This window comes from Ovis aries, chromosome 23, assembly GCF_016772045.2.
Source record: "Ovis aries strain OAR_USU_Benz2616 breed Rambouillet chromosome 23, ARS-UI_Ramb_v3.0, whole genome shotgun sequence".
NCBI classification, from domain to species: Eukaryota; Metazoa; Chordata; class Mammalia; order Artiodactyla; family Bovidae; genus Ovis; species Ovis aries.
In genome coordinates this window covers 51,021,687-51,046,299 of record NC_056076.1, presented here as the reverse complement: position 1 = coordinate 51,046,299, position 24,613 = coordinate 51,021,687, and the positions used below count along the sequence as shown (strand labels likewise).

The window sequence follows — 24,613 nt, the reverse complement described above, 5'->3', positions numbered from 1 at the left end:
GTGGCCAGCATTTTCTCCTTATTTCAGTAATGGCAACCTTCTTTCTTCCTTCCATGTAGTTCTGGTGGGGCTGCCACTCATAATTCCCATACCCTCCTTCCAAGCTCACCAATCATGGTATTCCTTTTCACATACAACAGGGATTGGTCCAAGCAACAGATACATGACTCAGACAAAACCAGTCAATTCCCTGGTACTTGGGTACTAAGACAAAAGTGTTCTCATTACTGAGACTTGCTAGATTAACACTACCCCACCCGGGAAGCCCATGGGGATATCGGTGTTCATCTTTTCTTTGACATGGAAGTAAGCTGAGTACAACCCAAGAAAATATGGAAAACCCAGAGAGAGTCAAAGAAGAGAGGGGAAGGAAATGAGAATAAGAAAGAGAGAAAGAATGTGATGGAAAGTGACCTGGTATATTTATTTTAATCTGATCCACTGAGCAGACTCCCTGCTCCATCTTTCCTGTGTTTTGCCCCATTTTTCCCACTTACAGTAGTCTTTGTTGGAGACCCAGCTAATGTATTCCCAAGAAGCAATTGCATCTGCCTTTCACCAAAGCAACAGAAGCTTCTCTTTAAAAGAAATAGACCATACCCCCAAAGTTATCCTGGGCTGCAAAGTTATTATGAACTGGTTCTACTCTGAATCACAGAGTAGATCAATGAACACACAGTTCAGCCCTTAACTTTCACTCATTACAATTTTGTAGAACTCACACTCCTTTCCAAGAGCAATACGTCAAAATTATCTTTCAGGCAATACTGAGCCATATTAAGATAACACAGCCTGGCAATCAGTAATTTTGTATCTAAACACCTCTGTCTATGTCTATACAGCACTGTTTCAGCACTTGTTTATAATTTTTTTTACCTTTATGATTTTTCTATAACTTAAGACAAATCTTGGTATAAAAACGAATAGATTGCACAAAAAATATAATCCAAACAAAAATGGGAATTGTTAGAAGTGTTTAAAAGAGTATAAATAAAAGAAAATCTGTATATTCAGTTACAGGGGGGAAAGAATAAAATTAAAGAGCATTCACATTCATTTCACAAAGCCTGGGCTGAGCACTGTGGTTGCAGTATAGACACAGGTGAGTAAAAATAGACCAAGTCTCTGTCCTTGTGTTGCCTACAGTGTAGTGGTAGAGACTACACTAGACTACACAGTGTGACTAATGAAAGAATCACAGGTGTTACACAGGACCGTGGTGCTGGAAGAGCTAATAATTAGGGCACTTCGCTCTCTCAGTAAGGTCTGGAGAGGCTTCCTAAAAGAGTGATGATTGAACTGCAATCCAAGAATAAATAGAAATTAACTTGGTGAAGAAGGGCACGTGGTGTAGCCGATGATGTCAGTGCTCTGCCCAAGGGCTTTCTCTGGCCATAGGGTGGTCTCAGTCCTTAACAGCGCAAGGCAGGAGGATGAGAAAGTTGACACTCCCAGGAGCACAAACATCTCAACTTCCTAAGCCCCCAGGTTGGACGACTCCAAGCATGATCTGCCCCACCTTCTAGAAGGCTCTGGTGAAACTGAGCTTCACCGTCCTCACCAGGAACCTCCTCATCCTTGCATCTGGTCTTGGCTTCCTTTCATTCCCAGCTCATCTCCCTATCCTGACTCCCTTACCAGCGCTTTCTGGACTGCTTCTCACACCAACTGGACAAACTCATGTTCCAGTGTCAGGAGAAGACTTCTTGGAGAACTCGCCTTAAGACAGGAAGTTGGAGTGAGGGAGGAGAGAATAGGAGAAAACCTTGTGCAAAAGCCCTGAGATGGGAAGGAACATGAACAGTTCCGGGAATTGAAAGATGGCCACTCTCACTGGAATAGGAAATAATGAGGAAAATGTGGTAGGAGGAACTTCTCTGGCTAAGACTCCATGTCCCCAATGCTGGGGCCCAGGTTCAACCTATAGTCAGGGGACTAGATCCTACATGCAACAACTAAGAGTTCACATGCCACAAGTAAAGACCCTGCATGTTCCAAAGACCATCAAAGGTCCCCAGCGTCACAACCAAGACCTGGCATAGCCAAATAAATAAATATTACCAAAAGAGGGAGAAGAAGCGGGAGAAGTGTCCAGAGAAGCGGCTGGGGGCAGAGGGAAGAGAGCAGAGAAGGATTCTGCAGGATCCAAGAGCGATCATAAAGGCCCAGGAAATGAGCTCTGCCTTTGTCCTCAGTGGAGTGAGAAGCCAGTGAAGGATTTTACAATGGAGGTTGATGTGCTCTTGTTTCTGCTTTGAGATGGTGGCTCTTGTCTCAATGTGAAGAAAAGACTGGAGGGGGCTAAGAAGGATCTGTTTGGAGTGGTCAAGAGTAGATGATTGTGGTCCAGGTTGAGGTGATAGGAATTTGCCCTGGAGTTACTGCCCGCAATGTGGGAGACCTGGATTCGATCCTTGGGTTGGGAAGATTCCCTGGAGAAGGAAATGGCAACCCACTCCAATACTCTTGCCTGGAGAATCCCATGGACAGAGAAGCCTGGTAGGCTACAGTCCATGGGGTCGCAAAGAGTCAGACACGACTGAGCAACTTCGCTTTCACTTACTGACAGAGGGGGCATTAAGTGGTGGGATTTGGAGAATATTTAGAAGGCAAAATCAATAGGGCTTGGAGATGGATTCAGTCTGAGAGATGACAGATAGGGAGTTATCAAAGATTACACATAGACGCTGGCTTATGTGCTTGAATAGTTAATGTATTTCTATTATAGAAGACATGCCAGAGATCATTAAAGCTTGCCTTAAAGACAAGGTTATATACAAGGAGTATGTTTAGTCCTCTGGAGTAAGTACACATAGGCAGATAGACTGATGATTTTACTTTTACACATTAAAATTCTGGGTAAGACAGGGACTGTGAGGGTAGGAAAACATAAAGAGCAAAATCTAACAGCAGCTGGAAACTAAACCTCATCTTGCTTTGGAACTAAACTGTAGTGTACACCCCAGCTGACACAACTGGGCAGGTTAAGAGGGGAGGAGGGGTGGCCACACATGGACCCAAAGCGTGAGAAGGAAGCCACGTGGGAGCAAAGACCTAGGCTGATCAGATGTCTTCCTCCCTTGAGCCAGCCTGATCCCACCTAGTTTCAACTCTGTTCAAATAAATAGGCCTCTTAAACCCAGACCACTTTATGATGAAATAGTGAAGGAAATGGAAAGAGAATGAAAACTTGGGAAGGACAGTGTATGAAAGGAGAAAAGAGAGGGTAGGCAAATTCTCCTACTTTATACTTGTGTTTTGGGCCCAAGCCGATGAGAATATGAAGGGGAAAGATGAAGAGATGGAAAGCATCATGGCATTTTAGAGATGGTAGACATTAGCTAGCCCAGGACCTGTCAGCTTCAGCACTATTGACATCTGGGGCTGGATAGTTGTTCAGTGAGGAGGGAAGAGGCCTCTCCTGGGCCCTGGAGGCCAGCATCCCTGGCCCCTACTCAGTAGATGCCAGTAGCATCTGTCCTCAGACATTGCCAAATGTCCACTGAAGGGAAAAATGACCCTTGATGAGGACAACTGAGCTACTCTCACCTCTCCGTTTTACAGATGAGGAAACTGAGCCCCACACTGGGAAAACATTTGCCCAAGGATGTGTAGAGTCAAGACAAGAATCTAGATTGTCCCCAAAGGTCGGATCATTCTATTTAAGAGGCCATGTTTATAGACAAAGATTTCTGCTATGTATAAACCTAACTCTAGAAAAAGCTGTATATTTTCAGCCTGCTTATTTAACTTCTATGCAGAGTATATCATCCAAAATGCCAGGCTGGATGAATCACAAGCTGGAATCAAGATTGCCAGGATAAATATCAACTACCTCAGATATGCAGATGATACCACTCTAATGGCAGAAAGTAAAGAGGAACTAAAGAGCCTCTTGATGAGGGTGAAAGAGGAGAGTGAAACTGCTGGCTTGAAATTCAACATTCAGAAGACTAAGATCATGGCATCTGGTCCCATCACGTCACGGCAAATAGATGGGGAAAAAAATGGAAACAGTGTCAGATTTTTTTTCCCCTTGGGCTCCGAAATCACTGGACAGTGTCTGCAGTCATGGGGGTCACAAAGAGTCAGACATGAGTTAGTGACTGAACAACAGCTCTAATGAAAAATAGTTTAAAAAATAATAATCATGCAACATTGAGAACACATCAGGGGTAAAGAGAACCATCCTTATATGTGAGTGGGTACTAGGCCAATCTGCCCAAAAAGTTTTTACATTGGTGCGGGCACCATGAACCACCCACAGGTGCAGGAAAGTGTGTTGAGACAAAATATCTGGTTTAATTTTATTTGTATAAGACTCAGGAAAAAGTCTAGTTTAGAATACAAGTCAAGGAATATTAGCCTTTTAAAAGAAGGAAGTGTGTGACATTCTATAACACAATAAACCTTATAGACAGTATGCTAAGCAAAATAAGGCAATCACAGAAAAGCAAATTCTGAATTAATTCCCTGGATAAGAAGTATATAAACTGATAGAAACAGAGAGTAGAATGTGGTTTCCAGAGGCTGGGGGAAAGAGAGGGCATAGGGGTTGCTATACAATGAATAGAGTTACAATCATGTCAGATGAAACAGTTCTGGAAATTCAAGTGCAATGAAAGCTAACAATATTGTACTATCCACTTAAACAGTAGTTAATAGGATATATTTTATGTTTTGTGTCTTTCCACAATTAAAAACACACACACAAATCAAGGACTGTTACTATTCTATCTCCCTGTTTCTTTCAGAGTAGGCTCCTATCAGGAAAAGTTTCTTGTGTTTGATGGATGACAACCTGGGAAATGCTGGTCCCAAATCCCAGCCCTCATTTAGAAAGCTCGAGTAACCACAAAGTTGCAGAACACAAAACGACTTTTAAAGCCGGCGCTAATTATCACCAAAGACCCATATTTCCAAGTACCAGGGCAAAACTCACTTCTTAAATACAGCTGTATTTTTATAAACGGCACAGAAAGTTAATGCCTGGAGATCATACTGGTCAAATCCTTCTCTTTAGAGATAAGGGCCCTACGGCAATACCAAGAAGTTGCAATTTTGCCCAAGGTCACCCAGTCTGTTAGTGATAAAACCGTGCACACAAACCCAGACTCCCGTGCCCTCATCCAAGAACTTCTCTACTTTACCAAACTGCTCTCCTGCTACTCTGAGGACCCCAAATATACCCCCTCCATTAACATGAGATGCTCATTCCTGGGAGGAATAAATGTGAGACCTTGAAAAGGAAACCATGGAGGAATGTCAAAGAAGAGAGATGTGATGAAAAATAAATGAAAACTGGAAAAAAAAAAAAAGAAAGAAAATTCAGAAGGCTAGAAAAGAAAAATCCCAGAGAATGAGAAACGGGCCCCAAAAAGACCTTCACAAAGATAAGCTGCTGGTTATTCTTGGTGCCCCGAGGAGTGTCTGAACTGCTGCCAGAATTGATTCTAACCTAAATGGAGAATAAAAACTATTTTCCTTATCTATTGAGAATAAAAGCAAATTTCATGTTAGGAAGCACTGGTTTGGATGAGGTGAGTTGAAGTTTTAAGAAATATAGTGTTATTAGCGAAACCTAGCCAACCCGGGGCACTTGAGAAATGCTCATTTTTAAAAAGAATATCTAGATTTTAACACTCCATATTGGAGTCATTCTGCACGAGGAGTTCATTATTTTCATCTGCTTCTAAATAAATGTCTTCCTCCCTCCTGCCTTCTCCCACAGGTACACATTCACTATGCTTCCTTTAGCTTTCTGCTTCCATATGCACACACACACACTGATGCTTAACTCCCCCTTTTCCCTCATTCCCCTTCATTTACCCTTCACACCGAAATAGACAGTAGAAAACCCCTGTGTCCACCCTCACATCTATTTACTTAAGCGGTGTATATATTCAGTTAATGTGGCTTTTGGCTCCAGGGAAGCGCAAACCCAAATAAAAGGAGCTTTGAACAATAAGTACACTTATTTTCCCCATAACAAGGAGTCCCAAGGTAGCACCACACAAAGCTCAATAAACGTTTGTTGATTTGAGTTACCCCGCAGCACGTACTCTGCAGAGAATTAATAACTCACATGTACCGTGGTCCCAGGGGCTTGTCACCCAGCAGGGAAAACTATGTCCCCAACCCTAAAACAAGGTAGCCTGACACACAGCAAAGGATTGGTGTGGATGATACACACTCCTGCAAGCGCTGAAAGGGAGGAGAGCCCTAAGACCCCAGAGAATGGACAAGGCTGCCTCACAGGGGACAGGAGCACAGGTGAGGTTTCTAAGGATGGGAAGGATTTGGGTAAGTGATGTTGACATGAAGAAGCACTCAAGGTGGAGCAAATCATTGGAAGCAGCAGAGAAAGTGAGTTTTTGGAAGCGTGCGGGTAATTGTGATCGGAGTAAAGAGTTTGTTCCTCCAGACTTAAAGGTGACAGATGGTAACGTGTACTTCCGAACATGAAGACTAGGGTCAAAACAAGTGAGAATGCCTCAGTTCAGTTCAGTTGCTCAGTCGTGTCCAGCTCTTTGTGAACCAATGAACTGCAGCATGCCAGGCCTCCCAGTCATCACCAACTCCCAGAGCCTGCTCAAACTCATGTCCATTGAGTCAGTGATGCCATCCAACCACCTCATCCTCTGTCATCCCCTTCTCCTCCTCTCTTCAATCTTTCCCAGCATCAGGATCTTTTTTAATGAGTCATTTCTTCACATCAGGTGGCCAAAGTATTGGAGTTTCAGCTTCAGCATTAGTCCTTCCAGTGAATATTCAGGACTGACTTCCTTTAGGATTGACTGGTTGTATCTCTTTGCAGTCCAAGGAACTCTCAAGAGTCTTCTCCAACACCACAGTGCAAAAGTATCAATTCTTCGGTGCTCAGCTTTCTTTATGGTCCAACTCTCACATCCATACATGACTACTGAAAAAACCATAGCTTTGACTAGACAGACCTTTGTTGACAAAGTCCTGTGGAATTTCAAAGGCCATACCCTCAAATGAGGGCTTTCCTGATCGCTCAGTTGGTAAAGAATCCACCTGCAAGGCAGGAGACCCCAGTTCGATTCCTGAGTTGGGAAGATGGGCTGGAGAAGGGATAGGCTACCCACTCCAGTATTTTGTGGTTCCCTTGTGGCTCAGCTGGTAAAGAATCCTCCTGCAATGCAGGAGACCTGGGTTTGATCCCTGAATTGGGAAGATCCCCTAGAGAAGGGAACAGCTACCCACTCCAGTATTCTGGCCTGGAGAATTCCATGGACTGTATAGTCCATGGGATCGCAAAGAGTTGGACACAAGTGAGCAACTTTCACTTTCACTTTCCCCTCAAGTGGTCCAAGGAGGCCCAGTTGAGTGGACAGGCAGAATACCTCCAAGAGGAAGCTGAATTCCTTATGGTGGAGACCCTGGCTCCATCAAATCTGAATTGCTAGGTTAAAAGATCAGGTTGACGTGTACACTTTTGGGGACTCCTGAGGGAATCAACCTGAAAACATCTAACTGTGTTGTTCAAGAATAACCAGTGTGCACATACTTGGCAAAGAGTTGGGAACTAGATTATAGGCCTAGTTTTTCCATTAACTGGCTGCAGCTCCTGAGGTCACTCCCCGCTCCCATCCCCAGCCTCAGTTTCCTCTTCTCTAGAACAGGATCACAGGACTAAAGGCACTCTGCAACCCTCCCTCCTCCAACAATCCAAGAATGGCTCTGTGTATGGATGTTTATCGAGGCAAATGCGGTCCACACGCCTCACAAGCAGGAAAGCAGGGCGACTGGGGCTGCATCATTCCCCTGACTGTCACCAGCTGAGCGGTGCTGCAGTTTTTCTCCCAAGCATCTGCTGCATCATTAGTAATGTCTATCCTTCCTACCACAATGGGGTTTATTACCATTAATGGTAATTATTGTTGTTGAAGAGCCAGAGAACTTTCATCTCATCCCGATATTTTGTTTCTGCCTCACATCAAATCTCTTCTTCCTAACACATTTCTATTTTCTTTTTTTTTAGAAAGTAGAAGAAAGGGCATGATTGCTGGTAGGGATATTTGGGTACTTAGTTCAATTCCGCATGATATTAGATAAGTCCCTTCCCCCTCTAGCTTCAGAGTGAGTAGAATAGATCTAATGAAGTCTGTGCTTTTTAACCATGAGTGAACCTCAAAATGATTATGAGGCTTTTTCAAAAGGCAGATCCACGAACCCCAGTCCAGACCTGGAGGATTTGTATGTCCAGGGGTGGATCTAGCAATATATATTTTGAAAACTTCACCCAGGAATTCTGATAGGCTTTCTAAATTATTGATTTGGCCAACAGATACTTGTTTATAGCCTACTAAATAAATAGTAGGACTATTTGTTAATAAATTAGGGCTAATGCTGAAATGTCTAAAGCATACAGAGACAGAAGATTTAATTTCTGTCTTTAAGGAGTCCAGCAAATGGTGAGGAAAGACAAGCATGAAAACAGACACAGAGTAAAGAGGACCAGACTTCAAAGATGGAGCGCTGATGTCATAGGCGCGTATGTGAGGGACTCCAAGTCGGACTGAGGTGATAGGAAGTCTCTCCTGAGGAGGTAGCCTTGAATTAAGCTTTAAAGGACAATCAGAAGTTCGAGGAGGTGGGGACTTCCCTGGTGGTCCAGTAGTTAAAACTCCTCCCTGCCAATACAGGGGGCATGGGTTCAGGGGCACAGGTTCGATCCCTGCTCAGGGGAGCTGAGGTCCCACACGCCACACAGCGTGGCCAAAAGAAATGTGAAAAAAAAAAAAAAGAGGTTCAGGTAGGTGGGGAGAGCGGTGCTATAGGAAAAATCCAGAGTTCATAATAGTAGTTCTTACAAGTGAGGTACAGAGACTGAGTGGGAGGCAAATGAGGGAATAAAAGCTACAGAAACGCCCCACTTCTAACACTCCTAGCATCTGTATATGCAGACACTGCCACCCCCATCTCCTCTTGACCTGTAATGTCAGCCCGGGGGAATCACAAACCAGACTGGCTGCAGGTCTGGGGTGAGAATTTGGGGAAGGAGGAGAAATTAGTAAGGGAAGAACCAGATGAATGCAGATGGGATGGTACTGTGAGCTCTTGCTGAAAATATATGAAGTTCCCCTAGAGAACCAGTAACTCCAAAGGAAAGAGGACTGGGCTTCACAGCCAGATCTGGTATCTTCCCCACCAGCCTCCCGACTCACCCCTCAGGCTGCACTTGACCTTGGCACGAAGTCTCCTCCCAGCCCCTTCTCCCTCAAGGCTGACCCTGGAAGGGCAGCCTGACCTCAGATCTCTTGACAGGCACGCTGTGTGCAGGGATGGGGGCCAGTCCCGCAGTTTACCTGCATCCCATGAGGGTGGTATTTCTTGGAACCCTTTGGAAGCTGGATCTGTTTAGGCTGCGTTGAGTGATTCCCACACCCCCTCCCCCGGAGGAGCAAACTGATTTCCTCCTGGTTCATAGGTCTGCCCTCTGTGGTGACCTAGGTCTGTGGGTTGATTACATTGGCTTCCATTGTTGAACACAGCTTCAAAATCCTGCTGCTCTGCAGCTAATGCTCTGTCTGACCAGCCCCATCCAGCACTCAGGCCCCTCAAAGTGAAGGCTCTCCTATCTTATCACAGGCAGCCTAGAGCAATGGTTAGATGTTTTGGAGTGTCAACTAAGATAAACTTCTTGGAGTCAGTTTACAGTCTCCTTGTCTCTCCAAAATTAAAGAAAGAATTTAGAGGAAACATATTTCCTGTGGGCCAGCATTCATCTCATTCAGAGCTTCAAACACTCATTAGACACCACTGCTTCCCAGGTAGCCAGTGTAAAGATGCTTAAGATCAGAGCAAATACAGAGAAATGAAAATTAGCCCACCACAACTAAACTTGCTGTGATCAGTGTCCACAGCCCTCGGGTTACAACCTACAGAGGAAGGCAGTAGTACCCTTTGTGGTCTACACTCTGGCTCTCTTGGAAGAAAGACTTTATTCCAGGAAGAAAATCTATACAAGTTGCATAGGGTGAGAGTGAAAGTGTTAGCCTCTCAGTCATGTCCAACTCTTTTTGCAATCACATGGACTGTAGACCGCCAGGCCCCTCTGCCCATGGAATTTTCCGGGAAAGGATACTGGAGTGGATTGCCATTCCCTTCTCCAGGGGATCTTCCCGATTCAAGGATTGAACCTGGGTCTTCAATGGCAGGCAGATTCTTTACCGCCTGAGCCAACCAGGCTTGCATAATGTAGACTAGTAGTTCTCACCTGGAAGGGATCTTGACCCGATCCTATGGGATATTTGGCAATGTCCGAAAATATTTTTTGATTGTCACAGCTAGAGAGGGGATTCTACTGATATGGGTTGGGGGTGCTGTAAAACACTCTACAATACACAGGAACCACTGCCCCCTACAACAAAGAATTATCTGGTCCAAAATATCTATAAGGCCAAGACTGAGAGCCTGGGCTAGACTGTGTAAGGAAAAGATGCGTTCTCTTCCCTCTGTGGCTGGAAGTTGTTACCCCTGCTAACCTGCTCTCATGAAGACTGACAACAGTCTCCCTCTCCTTTCGCAAGTCCAGAGACCAGCAAGTCCAGTCCCATCATTTACAGATGAGAAGACATGAGGCTCTGAGAGCAAAGTGATTTCCCTTAAGAACTCAAGTGAGCAGAGTAGAAGCTGGCTATCAAGCCCCCAAGGTCACTGCTCCCACCTTGCGTCCATCCGCTAGACCCAGCTCCTCCACAGCACCTCATTTCCAGCCAGACTGTTGGTGCCACAAGTTACAAAATAATGCTTCTATGGGAAAGGACTTTTTTGTCTCCAAAAATCTTGGATCTTTCAAGGGTGTGTGTGTGTGTGTGTGTGTGTCTGTTTGTCTGTCTGAGAAGGGCACTGGGAAAGAAGGGTTTGAATCCAGCTCTTTGGAATGAGCCAGTGAAGTAGCAGCTGCCCAAGGCAGTGGCACTGAGAGCAGATGGACAATTAAGAGACTGTGTTGGATGGACCTAGAGGTTACCATACAAAGTCAGCCACGTCCAGCGGAGGGAGACCAACACATGGTATCACTTACATGAGAAATCTTAAAATACAAATCAACTTATTTACAAAACAAAAACAGACTCACAGACATAGAAAACAAACTTATGGTCACCAAAGATTATGGGATTAACAGAAACACACTGCTATATATAAAATAGATAAACAACAAGGACCTACCATATAGCAGAAGCAACTACATTCAATATCTTGTAATAACCTACAATGGAAAAGAATCTGAAGTTGTACACCTAAAACCACCACAGTGTTATAAACCAACAATAGTTAAATAAAAATAAAATGAAATGAAAAAAAAAAGTAAAGAAAGGAAACAGTGATACTAAGAGACCAAAGACAGGAATACAAGTGAAAGTTAATTCAACTTTAACAGACTGTTTGGTCCATTGTCCAGGCAAGACCATGGAACAAGGCTTGGAGGAAGGGGCAGATTATGTTAAGGGAGGGTCTGGTGGAGCCATGGTTAAGGCCCAGGATATCTGTATGTATAGCTGGCCTTTCAGAATGTTCATCATAGAGTGAGCCTCTTCTGCACTGCAAGGTTCAGAGACCCTTAAACAATGATCTTGGGGCAGCCCCTGACTTGATAGAACCTTTGGAGGTGAGGAGGCCTTTTGGGACCACATGGTATAAGCGACGTACCTATGCATGGATCTGATGCCCTGGGTTGCCTGACAGATGCCAGATTGATTGCAAGGAGAATAAAGAGGCTCCTGAGAGAATAATCCCCAGTGAGGGAGCAAGGCCTCTGGGAAGGAGGGGCACGCCAGCCCAGGCACGAGAGGGAGTGAGTGCAGAATGGAGTGATGGGTTCTCTACGACGCGACACCCTTCCCCATCCTTCTCCACTCCCTCCTCAACCTTCGACCCCAGCATGTAGGTGCCTTGGGAAGAGGAAGTCTGAAGGGTAAACCTCAAGACCTGAGTCATTCTGGGCTACAGTCCCTATGCTAGGGGCCAGTGCAGTGGTTTCTACCCTCCCACTCATCCCCCTGAAAATAGATCAGGCCAGTTTGCAGAGGAAGACATTTTTTAATAGACTGAGAGAGAGAAAGGTGTGCATGAACTGGAGAGACATGGTGGCAAGCCCCAGAAAGCAATCATGAGCAAACCCCAGAAGTCAAGGTCTGGTTAGCACCACCCCTGGGACAATGGACAGCATGAACTTTAGAGCAAAGGAGAGACAGAGTTCTCACTCCTCCAGCACCCTCCTCAATTTTCCTCCATCTCCACCTGTTGCCCTTGAGGAGTTTATGTACCTTCTCTGAGCTTCAGTTTCCTCCTCCTTAAAATAGAGTTCTTGTAAAGACTTAAAGGGGGCTTCCCTGGTAGCTCAGGGGGTACAGAATCCGCTTGTAATGCAGGAAATGTGGGTTCGATGCCTGGGTCAGGAAGATCTTCAGGCAAAGGGAATGGCAAACTCATTCCAGTATTCTTGCCTGGAGAATTTCATGGACAGAGGAGCCTAGAGGGCTACAGTCCTGAGGTCGCAAAGAGTCAGATAGGACTGAGTCACACACACACACACACACACACACACACACACACACACACACACACACACTTAGAGAATTCCTGCAAAACACTTGACACTCAGCACAATTGCTATAGACTAAATATGTGTGTCCATCCCAACCCTGTCTACCACCAAAATTCACATGTTGAAACATAATCCCCAATGCGCTGGTATTAGGAGGTGAAGACTTTGGAGGAGAATAGGTAATAAGGATGGAGCCCTCATAATTGGTATTAGTGCCTTCATAAAGGGTCCTGGTGGCTCAGACAGTAAAGAATCTGCCCGCAATGCAGGAGACGAGGGTTTGATCCCTGGATTAGGAGGATCCCCTGGAGACGGGAACAGCAACCCACTCCAGTATTCTTGCCTGGAGAATCCCGTGGACAGAGGAGCCTGGCAGACTATAGTTCATGGGCTCACAAAAAGACTTCAGAGAGCTCCTTTACCTTTCTGCCGTGTGAGGACTCAAGGGAAAGACAGCCATCTATGAACCAGGAAATGGGCCCTTGGCAGACCCCAAATCAGTTGGGACCTGATCTTGGATTTTTCCAGCTTCTAGAATTGTGAAAAATAAACTTTGGTCATTTATAAGCTACCCAGTCTATGGTATTTTGTTATAGCAGGGACTGACCAAGACAACAGTGCTGGGTAGATACAGCATATTCTCAAAGAAGGGATAGAGGTCATCACTACGGGGAGCTATTCAGAGCATCAGTTGCATTGAGAGTAGGTGACCAGAGTCAGGCTAGGAAAGAATGGACTCCAGATGGGCCTGGATGACAACAGGCAGACAAGAAAGTCAGAGGTAAAGGTTGGGTCAGTGCAGCAGAGGCCAGGACTGGGCTGCGACTGTGGTGTCCGCAGATGGGCCGTCTGAGGCAGGTGATGCTAGTGATGGAGAAGGGACTGCATCAGCAGAGGATGGTAGAAAGACCAGGGGAGGCCAAGATACCCTCTGTGGAGGGAGAGCTCTTTCAGAGCCACAGGAAGAGGGGATGTGTGGCCCATCGGCTCAGTAAACATCATCAAGAGGAAGGAAAGCCCAACAGGAGGAAGCTACTGACTCAGCTGACCTATGGACAAACTGGATCTTGCCAAGGATTCACAAGACTGGGGAGCATTAAGAATGTGAATTTTTTTACAAAGGTTTTTTTGTAAATTATTTATTTATTTGGCTGCACCGGGCCTTAGTTGTGGCAAGCAGGATATTTGATCTTTGTTGTAGCATGAAGGATTTTTAGTTGTGGCATGCGAACTCTTTATTGTGGCCTGTGGGAACTAGGTCCCCCACCAGGAATCAAACCTGAGCCCCCTGCAGTGGGAACTCGGAGTCTTAGCCACTGAACCACCAGGAAAGTCCAAGAATGTCATAAATGTCTTAAAATGTCTCTTGAACATATGAAAAAATGTTCAGTCACACTGTAAAAAGAAAAGTTCAACAAACTCTGATTTCTCTATCAGAAGGACAAAAATAAGTTTAAACATGAGAACCACCCTGTACATTGTGGGAAGTTAATCTGAGTATATCTCTACAGAAGATTGTTTGCACTATCTATCAAAAATACAAATGCACACACCCTTGGACCCAGCAATTCTTGTTTTAGGAATGTATTCTCTAGCGGTACTTGTTGCTGCTGCTGCTAAGTCGCTTCAGTTGTGTCCGACCCTGTGCAACCCCATAGGCGGCATCCCACCAGGCTCCCCCGTCCCTGGGATTTTCCAGGCAAGAATACTGGAGTGGGTTGCCATTTCCTTCTCTAATGCATGAAAGTGAAAAGGGAACGTGAAGTCACTCAGTCATGTCCGACTCTTAGCGACCCCATGGACTGCAGCCCACCAGGTTCCTCCGTCCATGGGATTTCCCAGGCAAGAGCACTGGAGTGGGGTGCCATTGCCTTCTCCAGTGGTACTTGTTACATATGTGTAAAATGATCTACACAGAAAGTTGTTCACTGGTTTCTCAGAAAGAATTTTTTAAACAAGAAAACTAAATTTTGAGTAAATAAGTGACAGCCGTTAAAATAGAGACACTTGATACCCTTTAACCATCACCTTCCCGTTTCCCCCTGCACCGAGCCCCTGGTGATGACCGCTCTGCTCTGCTTCTGTGAGTTTAACTACCTCGTATTCCACCTATAAGTGAGAGCATACATATTTGTCTTTCCGTGTTTGGCTTATTTCACTTGGCATAACATCCTCCAGGTTCATCCATGCTGTCACAGATGGTGAGATGTCCTTTCTTCTTTAGGTTCTGTGTAATTCTTGACTAAAAAAGTCATTTTAATGGCTTTGCTCCTTTTTTATAAAGAAGGAAATGGCAACCCACTCCAATATCCTTGCCTGGAGAATTCCATGGATAGAAGAGCCTGCAAGGCTACAGTCCATGGTGTTGCAAAGAGTCAGACACAACTGAGAGACCATCGTTCACTTACTCACTCTTTTTTTAACCAAATACATTTGTCTTTTTATTTTCCTTAATACCCTTTCCTTCTTCCTTGCATTGCTGTCCACCCAGATCAAGTTTTTGATTTGCAGAGACTGTAGAATTCTGTGGTTAATATGCTCTGTGGGAGAGGAAAATACTGGTGAGACACAGCAGATACCACAGGGAAGCAGTAACCAAGATTCAAAAGAATTCCTTGGTGGTCCAGTGGTTAAGAAGACTCCGTGTTTTCACTGTCTAAGAGGGAGGTTCAATCCGTGGTCAGGGAACTAAGGTCGTCCAAGCCGTGGGACATGGTCAAATAAGAGTTTTAAAAATACAATCTACAGAGCATCTCTAGAGAGGCGCCAGAGTAGGGGTAGGGGAGAACCCAACCCAACCCTGACTCGGAATCACAGAGTGAAGATACACAACAGCAAATCATCAGGGAGACATTCCATTTGATATCTAAAAAAGATGAAAATGTTTGCAATTTCCTAGAAGGAGGATTATTAATCGGAGGATCTGACAACAAACTGATTTATAAACATTACGCAACATTATATTTTGTCTTCTGTGTGGATTCTTCAGAAAGTGAACTTGGCATTTTAGATCTAATTCAAGTATTTGCGGAAACATTAGACAAGTGTTTTGAAAACGTCTGTGAACTGGATTTAACTTTCCATGTAGACAAGGTTCACAATACTCTTGAAGAAATAGTGATGGGAGAATGGTATTGAAGACCAACATGAATGAGATTGTTACACAAATTGATGCATAAACTGGAGAAATCTGAGGCTGGCTTAGCGGGAGCTCCGGCCCATGCTGTATCAGCTGTAAAGAATATGAACCTTCCTGAGATCCCAAGAAATATTGACATTGGTGACATCAGTATAAAGCGCCAAACCTTCTCTCTTTTAAATAAAAACTAAAAAGGCCACTCACAGGTAAAATCCAGGGGAAAAAAATCATCCAAGTTTACCATGCAGTTGTTTACCAAAAATAGAGGAGGAGAGTCTTAACTTTTACTCTTGGATTTAAGTCAAGGTACTGTATAGACGTAATGTAAAATCAGTATGGAAGTTCAATGTTGCTTTTCTTGCTCAGTGGTTTTGAAGAAATTAAGTAGTTCCAGTGTGATTATTTTTTTCTTTATTTTCTAAACTGCATTCCTGTGGCCACCTGAGGCATGCCTCCATGTATTGGCTATTACAGTATTTCGAAAAGTGTTCAGGACATTTCTTTAAATTGTACACAACTTAAAATGCTGGTGTTCTGTATGGATCACAAGTGCAGCATTCCTTAATAATGTCTGTTACTTGTCACAATAATTGTTATTTAAAGAATGAAGTATGTATTGCATGCAAACATTATGACCTTTTTCTCTCACTTTAAATAAACTCCAAGGTAACTGGACTTATAAAGCAAAAAAAAAAAAAAATACAATCTACAGAATGCCAGCACCTCAGGCATGCTGGCGCACACAGTGGGAAAGGAAAGGATCCAGGCCATGTTCCGTTTGTGAATACAAATCTGCCATCTAGACAGGAGGAGGACCAAAGTAACTAGAAACATTGAAGATCAGGCTAATTTTCAGTGATAAGTCCTCAGATGGGAGTCAACCTTCCAGGAAACACCTGGCTAATCAATGTAATGAACAGTCACTTAAGGATCTTGAATACCAATAGAGTCAGGCTAGCTGGAAATAGCACCTGTCTCCATTCTTTTCATTTACAACACTGGTGAGAAACGGGGGCTTTAAGGAAAAAATAAACAAAACAGGGAAAGAGAAGAGACACCATGAATTGCCTTCAGTTCTCAGGCTACTGCTTTTCTCTTGCCACCCCTTTCCACCCAAAGAATTAGCCCTTTGCCATTTTGCTGGTCACTTCTAGCCTGATGACTCCTATAAGCTTCTTTCCTAAGCACATATCTAAAGATGAGAATGTCACTTGCCATATCTAGAAGTGAAAGAGGCTGCTGCCATCAGACCCTCAGCCACTGTAGCCTCAGCCCTCCCCCACCACTGTGAAGCCCCCAGGAGATTCAGGACAGACAAAACAGAATACTGGTCCAAATAGTTTAGATGCCTATCAGAGGAATAATCTCAATGAACCCAGATGCATGCATCTTCGCATACGTAAGAAAGTGCTAAAATCATTGACTTGAAATATCTGGCTTTTCTTTCATTAACAGTAATCTTTCGATATTCCAACTACCTGGTTTTTGTTGCAAAAATTCCCATATATTCTGATTTCTCCCTTACTCTTTGGAGCAGTCCCTCAAAGCTACTGGAGAGATGGCCACCTGGACTTAAGTCTTCAGACAGTCTCCTAAATAAAACACAATTCCTGGAGTACCCTGGTAGTCCAGTGGTTGAGAATCATCTGCCTGCCAAAGCAAGGGGCATGAGTTCGATCCCTGGTCCAGCAAGATCCCATATACCACGGGGCAACTAAGTGCATACACCCCAACTGATAGCCCAGAGTCTGTGCTCTGCAACAAGAGAAGCCACAGCCGTGAGAAGCCCAGACACGCCAACTGGAGAGTACCTCTGCTCGCTACAGCTAGAGAAAGCCCGAGCGCAGCAATGAAGACCCAGTGCAGCCAAAGATAAATAAATAAATATCTTTCTAAGCCTAATTCTCAGCTTTAGGGTGTGCAGTTTTGTTGTTTTTTCAGTTGACACAACTCTCTGCATATGAGATATTTCTGCATGATTGCACTGTTAACCTTAAAATTAATGTTTTCTTTAAAAGAAGCACATTCTCTTCTCCCACAGTAATTTCCTTTCCAAGTTTTTTTTTTAATATCCATCAATTTTCATTATTTTCCTCTCCATTTTCTCCCAAGCACTTAGATTTACCATTAGAGTCTTAACAATCACAATAACCTCCTACACGATTCTCTGCCTCTGATCCCTCCTACCCTCTGGTGTCCTATATGGGAGGAAAGACTTTCCCTCGATCCTGCTAGTTTCATTAGGGGGATCTACTAAATAAACTGACAACAGGCAGACTAACAGGAGAAAAAGATACAAATATATTAATTCTTAATATTATGTGCATAAGGACATCACAGGGAGGGGGAGAGTGAATAGTCAAAGAAGCAGTGAGATTCAAGAGCTTTATATCATCTTAATAGCAAAAGGGGAGGGAGAATGCAGGCAATTTAAAGGAGAGCAAATGATGTTAAGAAAGATAAATGAGCCCTTGGGAGAATAGATGAGAGGTATGATTGTTGTCTTTATTCAGTTGCTAAGTCATGTCCAGTTCTCTGTGACCCCATGGACTGCAGCATGCCAGGCTCCTCTATCCTTCACTATCTCCCAGAGTTGACTCAAACTCATGTCCATTGAGTCAATGACGTCATCCAACTATCTCATCCTCTGCCACCCCCTTCTCCTCCTGCCCTCAATCTTTCCCAGCATCAAGGTCTTCTCCAATGAGTTGGCTCTTCACATCAGGTGGCCAAAGTAATGGAGCCTCAGCTTCAGCATCAGTCCTTCCCGTGAATATTCAAGGTTAGTTTCCTTTAGCATTGACTGGTTTGCTCTCCTTGCAGTCCGAAGGACTCTCAAGAGTCTTCTCCAGCACTGCCACTCAAAAGCACCAATTCTTTGGTGCTCAGCCTTGTTAATGGTCCAGTGCTCACATTTATACATGACTACTAGAAAGACCATAACTTTGACTAGACAGACCTTTGTTGGAAAATAATGTCTCTGCTTTTTAGTATGCTGTCTAAGTTTGTCATAGCTTTTCTTCCAAGGAGCAAGTGTCTCTTAATTTCACAGCTGCAGTCACCGTCCGCAGTGATTTTGGAGCCGAAGAAAAGGAAATCTCTCCCTGTTTCCACTTCTCCCCCTTCTGTTTGCTCTGCGTGATGGGAAGTGTGGCAGTTTGGGATAAAGTTTGTCTAGGTGTGACCTCAACTTCTTGTTTCCTCTCTTGCAATGACTCAGCCTTCCCTGGAGGACAAAACTCCCCGCAGGGGATCTATCACTATTGAGAGTCTCTTGGAGGATCTGTCTTGAGGAAGCTAAGAGGAGTTCAGAGCAAACCTCTCCCTGCACTTGATGTTTTTTCAAGTACCTTCAGCTCAAAATAATCAGTACACCTAAGTGTGCTGAAATCCTTGAGTTCCCGCCACACAGACATTAATCCTCCAGAACACAACCTTCACCATTGCTCTCTACTCAAAAACCTTCATTAGCTTCCTAATGGCCTGTGCAATGAGCTCCAAAATACTTGCCATGTTATTAAAGGTATGCATGAAGGTGCTGAGGACCTCCTTCTCCTCCAGCCTTATTCCTCAGGTTTTAAGCAAGGTTTCTCAGTATCAGCAATATTGACACTTTGGACCTCGTGGTTTTGTGTTGTTGGGGACTGTCCTGTGTATGTCCTTGAACTTTTAGCAACATCCCTGGCTCGGACCCACTATGTGCCAGTAGCACTTCCCACCCCAATTACAACAACCAAGCATGTCTCTTGACACTGAGTAATGTCCCCAGGGAGGGCAGACTCACCCAGCTGAGAGCCACCGCTCTCAGGAAACAGGTCAATTCATCGTTCTCCCATTAAAGTAAGATTTCTAAGGCGTTTGTTTACTCACTCATTCATGCGTGTATGTGTTGGTTTTGCTATGTGGCTTCCCCTTCTAGAATACCTCAAAAGGCTTTAAACCTTGGGGAAATGGGGTTCTTAACTTTAAGAAAGATACAGATCAGATCATCTCTTATTCTGGCCAACAAAGGCCTCCAACATCCAGACCCAGCCTTATCTGCCTCATCTCACATCAGTTCAGCCTCACACCCTTCACTTCAGGCAAACGGTTCTTAAATACACAGTGTCTCAGCTTCCCACCTCCCCAAGGGTCATTCCCTCTTCCTTCATGGGGGTACATGGATTTTCCTGGTCCCGATCACTCAGGGTTCTCAGCACCAACACTGGGCTCCCCTGAACCGCCTATGGCCCCAAGCATACCTCCAACCACATTCCCAGCACACAGATAGAACTGTCTACTTGTTTCTCTGACACTCCAAACAGACCATGAATAACTTAAGGAATAATACTTATCATTGGTGTGATACTTATTGTTTCTACAAATCCAGGCACGGAGCAGGTGGTATAAAGTCATAATAAAGATAGCTAGCATGTTGCTGCTATTGTTGTTGCTGTTCATTCACTCAGTCATGTCTGACTCTTTGCAACCCCATGGACTGCAGCACGCCAGGCTTCCCTGTCCTTCACTATCTCCCAGAGCCTGCTCAAACTCATGTCCATTGAGCCGGTGATGCCATCCAACCATCTCATCCTCTGTCACCCCCTTTTCCTCCTGCCTTCAATCTTTCCCAGTATCAAGGTTTTTTCCCAGTGATCTCTTCACATCAGGTAGTCAAAGTATTGGAGCTTCAATTTCAGCATCAGTCCTTCCAATGAATATTCAGGATTGATTTCCCTTAGGATTGACTGGTTTGATCTCCTTGCAGTCCAAGGGATTCTCAAAAAACTTCTCCATCACCACAATTCAAAAGCTTCAGTTCTTCAGAGCTCAGTCCTCTTTATATATTGAGTGCTTACTGCATGCCAGGAGCTGTTCAAAGCACTTCAATTCACTTCAGTCACTCAGTCATGTCGACTCTTTGTGACCCCACGAACCGCAGCAAACCAAGCTTCCCTGTCCGTCACTAACTCCCAGAGCCTACTCAAATTCATGTCCATCCAGTTGGTGATGCCATCCAACCATCTCATCCTCTATTGTCCCCTTCTCCTCCTGCCTTCAGTCTTTCCCAACATCAGGGTCTTTTCAAATGAGTCAGTTCTTCGCAACAGGTGGCCAAAGTATTGGAGTATCAGTGTCAGTGCTTCCAATGAATATTCAGGACTGAATTCCTTTAGGATGGACTGGTTGGATCTCCTCCAGTCCAAGGGACTCTCAAGAGTCTTCTCCAACACTGCAATTCAAAAGCATCAATTCTTCGGCACTCAGCTTTCTTTATAGCCCAACTCTCACATCCATACATGACTACTGGAAAAACCATAGCTTTGACTAGACAGAACTTTGTTGGCAAAGTAATGTCTCTGCTTTTTAATATGCTATCTAGGTCAGTTATAGCTTTTCTTCCAAGGAGTAAGCGTCTTTTAATTTCATGGCTGCAGTCACCATCTGCAGTGATTTTGGAGCCCCAAAAAATAAAGTCTGACACTGTTTCCACTGTTTCTCCATCTATTTCCCATGAAGTGATGGGACTGGATACCATGATCTTAGTTTTCTGAATATTGAGCTTAAAGCCAACTTTTTCACTCTCCACTTTCACTTTCATCAAGAGGCTCTTTAGTTCTTCTTCACTTTCTGCCATAAGGGTGGTGTCATCTGCATATCTGAGGTTACTGATATTTCTCCCAGCAATCTTGATTCCAGCTTGTGCTTCATCTAGGCCTGAATTTCATATGATGTACTCTGCATATAAGTTAAATAAGCCGGGTGACAATAGACAGCCTTGACGTACTCCTTTTCCTATTTGGAAACAGTCTGTTGTTCCATGTCCAGTTCTAACTATTACTTCCTGACCTGCATACAGATTTCTCTGGAGGCAGGTCAGGTGGTCTGTATTCCCATCTCTTTCAGAATTTTCCAGTTTGTTGTGACCACACAGTCAAAGGCTTTGGCATAGTCAATAAAGCAGAAGTAGATGTTTTTCTGGAACTCTCTTGCTTTTTCAATGATCCAGAGGATGTTGGCAATTTGATCTCTGGTTCCTCTGCCTTTTCTAAAACCAGCTTGAATATCTGGAAGCTCATGATTCATGAACCGTTGAAGCCTGGCTTGGAGGATTTTGAGCATTACTTTGCTAGCATGTGAAATAAGTGCAATCATGTGGTAGTTTGAGCATTATTTGGCATTGCCCTTCTTTAGGATTGGAATTAAAACTGACTTTTTCCAGTCTTGGGGCCACTGCTGAGTTTTCCAAATTTGCTGGCATATTGAGTGCAGCACTTTCACAGCATCATCTTGTAGGATCTGAAACAGCTCCACTGGAATTCCATCACCTGCACTAGCTTTGTTCATAGTGATGCTTGCTAAGGCCCACTTAAGGCTTCACATTCCAGGACATCTGGCTCTAGGGGAGTGACCACACCATCGTGGTTATCTGGGTCATAAAGATCTTTTTTGTATAGTTTTTCTTCATATTCTTGTCACCTCTTCTTAATAGCTTCTGCTTCTGTTAGGTCCCTACCATTTCTGTCCTTTATTGAGCCCATCTTTGCATGAAATGTTCCCTTGGTATCTCTAATTTTCTTGAAGAGATCTCTAGTCTTTCCCATTCTATTGTTTCCCTCTATTTCTTTGCATTGATCACTGAGGAAGGTTTTCTTATCTCTTCTTGCTATTCTTTGGAACTCTGCATTCAAATGGGCACTTAGCATGTTTTTATTAACTCAGTTATTCTTCAAAACATTGCAGGACAGTGGTAAAAAAATCTGCCTGCCAAGCAGGAGTCCTGGGTTCAATCCCCGGGTCTCCATGACTAACTAGGACTGATTTCAGGAATGCAAAGATAGTCTACTATTAGGAAATGCAATATATAATTTACCTTGTCTGGGAATGAAAAGAGAAAAGAGTCTTATTATTTCCATAGAAGCTGAAAAAATGTTTCATACTGATAAAAATGTAATGTCTAGTCTTAATAAAATCACTTACTAGGTAGATACCTTCTTTACTTTAATTAATATTTATTGAACACTTGCTATATGCCAGGCACAGTTTTAGGCATTTGGAATATGGCAGTGAATATAATAAGCAAAAATCTCTGCCCTCTTGAGGCTTACAGTTTAGTAATGAAGACAGACAATAAATAATAAGCACAATGATTAAGTAAATTAAGGGCTTTCCAGGTGGCACAGCAGTAAAGAATCCACCTGCCAATGCAGGAGAGGCAGGAGACTTGGGCTCAGTCCTTGGGTCAGGAAGGTCCCCTGGAAAAGGAAACGGCACCCACTCCAGAATTCTTGCCTAGAAAATTCCATGGACAGAGAAGCCCGGTGGGCTACAGTCCATGGGGTTGCTAAGAATCAGACACGACTGATCAACTGAGCATACACAAAAATCACCTAGGATATTAGAAGGTGATAAGCGGAATAGAAAATTGGAAGAGCTGGGAATGTAGGCAACAGTGATTTTTAATGGAGTAGTCCAGGGGTAGGCCCAATGAGGTGTTGACATTTGCACAAACACCTGAGGGAGGTGGGTGAGGCATGCAGATATCTGAACTAAGGACGTGTTCCAAGCAGAGAGAACATGCCGGTTGAGTTGAAGAACTAGCAACGAGGCCAGTATAACTGGCACTTATTTGAGTATAAACTGTGAGGTAATACGTGATGTTTAGCGGTGTGACCACCACACCCTCACAGAACCACCTCAAAAGGCAGGAAGAAAAGTATCTCTTACCATGTTTCTTTTTATCAGAGAGGAAAACATGTCTTGAAGCTCTACAGCAGACTGTGTAACACCATCAAATCTCCCTTAAATTAATCTATAAATTTAATAGGGTCCCATTTTTTAAAAAAAGCAGTATTTTTTTTTTAGTGTGCAAACTAAACTGATTCTCCAACTAAACTAAACTTCAGAACTGATTCTCAAGTTCATACACAAGAAAAAAAAAACTAGTAAGAATAAACATGAAAATTCTAAAACATAACCACAGATTAGGGAAACATACCTTATCAGCATTAAGATAACTGGATCATAATCTGAAAGAAAATAAAGTTAGATCCCTACCTCACACCTTATACTAAAATAAACTCCAGATTGATCAAAGAGGGAAGAGACTTAGTGGTTAGAGATGGTAATGGACGGGAGACTGAATTTTCATTGTAAACCCTCTGTGTCTTTTAAATTTTGTAGTGCCCGCACTGCATATTTAAAATTAACAAAAATGTGTTTAAAATACTCATCTTACAAAAGATTAATTGTATTTAACATATACTCAGGTTCTTACGCAAACAATAGATTATAGTAGAAAGAATCCAAACTTGACAATCAAGTCTTGATTTTATACTATTCACTTGTAACCTTGGGCAAGTCATTGCATCTTCACTTTATCTCTAAAGTGTGAGCATTAGATTAGGTGGATTCAGGGAAACAGTAGAAACAGTGTCAGACTTTATTTTTGGGGGTTCCAAAATCACTGCTGATGGTGATTGCAGTTATGAAATTAAAAGACGCTTACTCCTTGGAAGGAAAGTTATGACCAACCTAGATAGCATATTCAAAGGCAGAGACATTACCTTGCCAACAAAGGTCCATCTAGTCAAGGCTATGGTTTTTCCAGTGGTCATGTATGGATGTGAGAATCGGACTGTGAAGAAAGCTGAGCGCCAAAGAACTGATGCTTTTGAACTGTGGTGCTGGAGAAGACAAGGGTCTTGAGAGTCCCTTGGACTGCAAGGAGATAAAAGCAGTCCATCCTAAAAGAGATCAGTCCTGGGTGTTCATTGGAAGGACTGATGTTGAAGCTGAAACCCCAATACTTTGGCCACCTGATGTGAAGAGTTGACTCATTGGAAAAAGCCCTGATGCTGGGAGGGATAGGGGGGCAAGAGGAGAAGGGGACGACAGAGGATGAGATGGCTGGATGG

The 24,613-nt window shown here is 43.7% G+C and overlaps 1 pseudogene; it reads left to right on the top strand.

Annotated features, from left to right (window-relative positions):
• LOC132658480 (AP-3 complex subunit sigma-1-like) overlaps positions 1-15,900 on the top strand; it is a 166,236-nt pseudogene extending 150,336 nt beyond the window's left edge.
• The last annotated feature ends 8,713 nt before the right edge of the window (positions 15,901-24,613 follow it).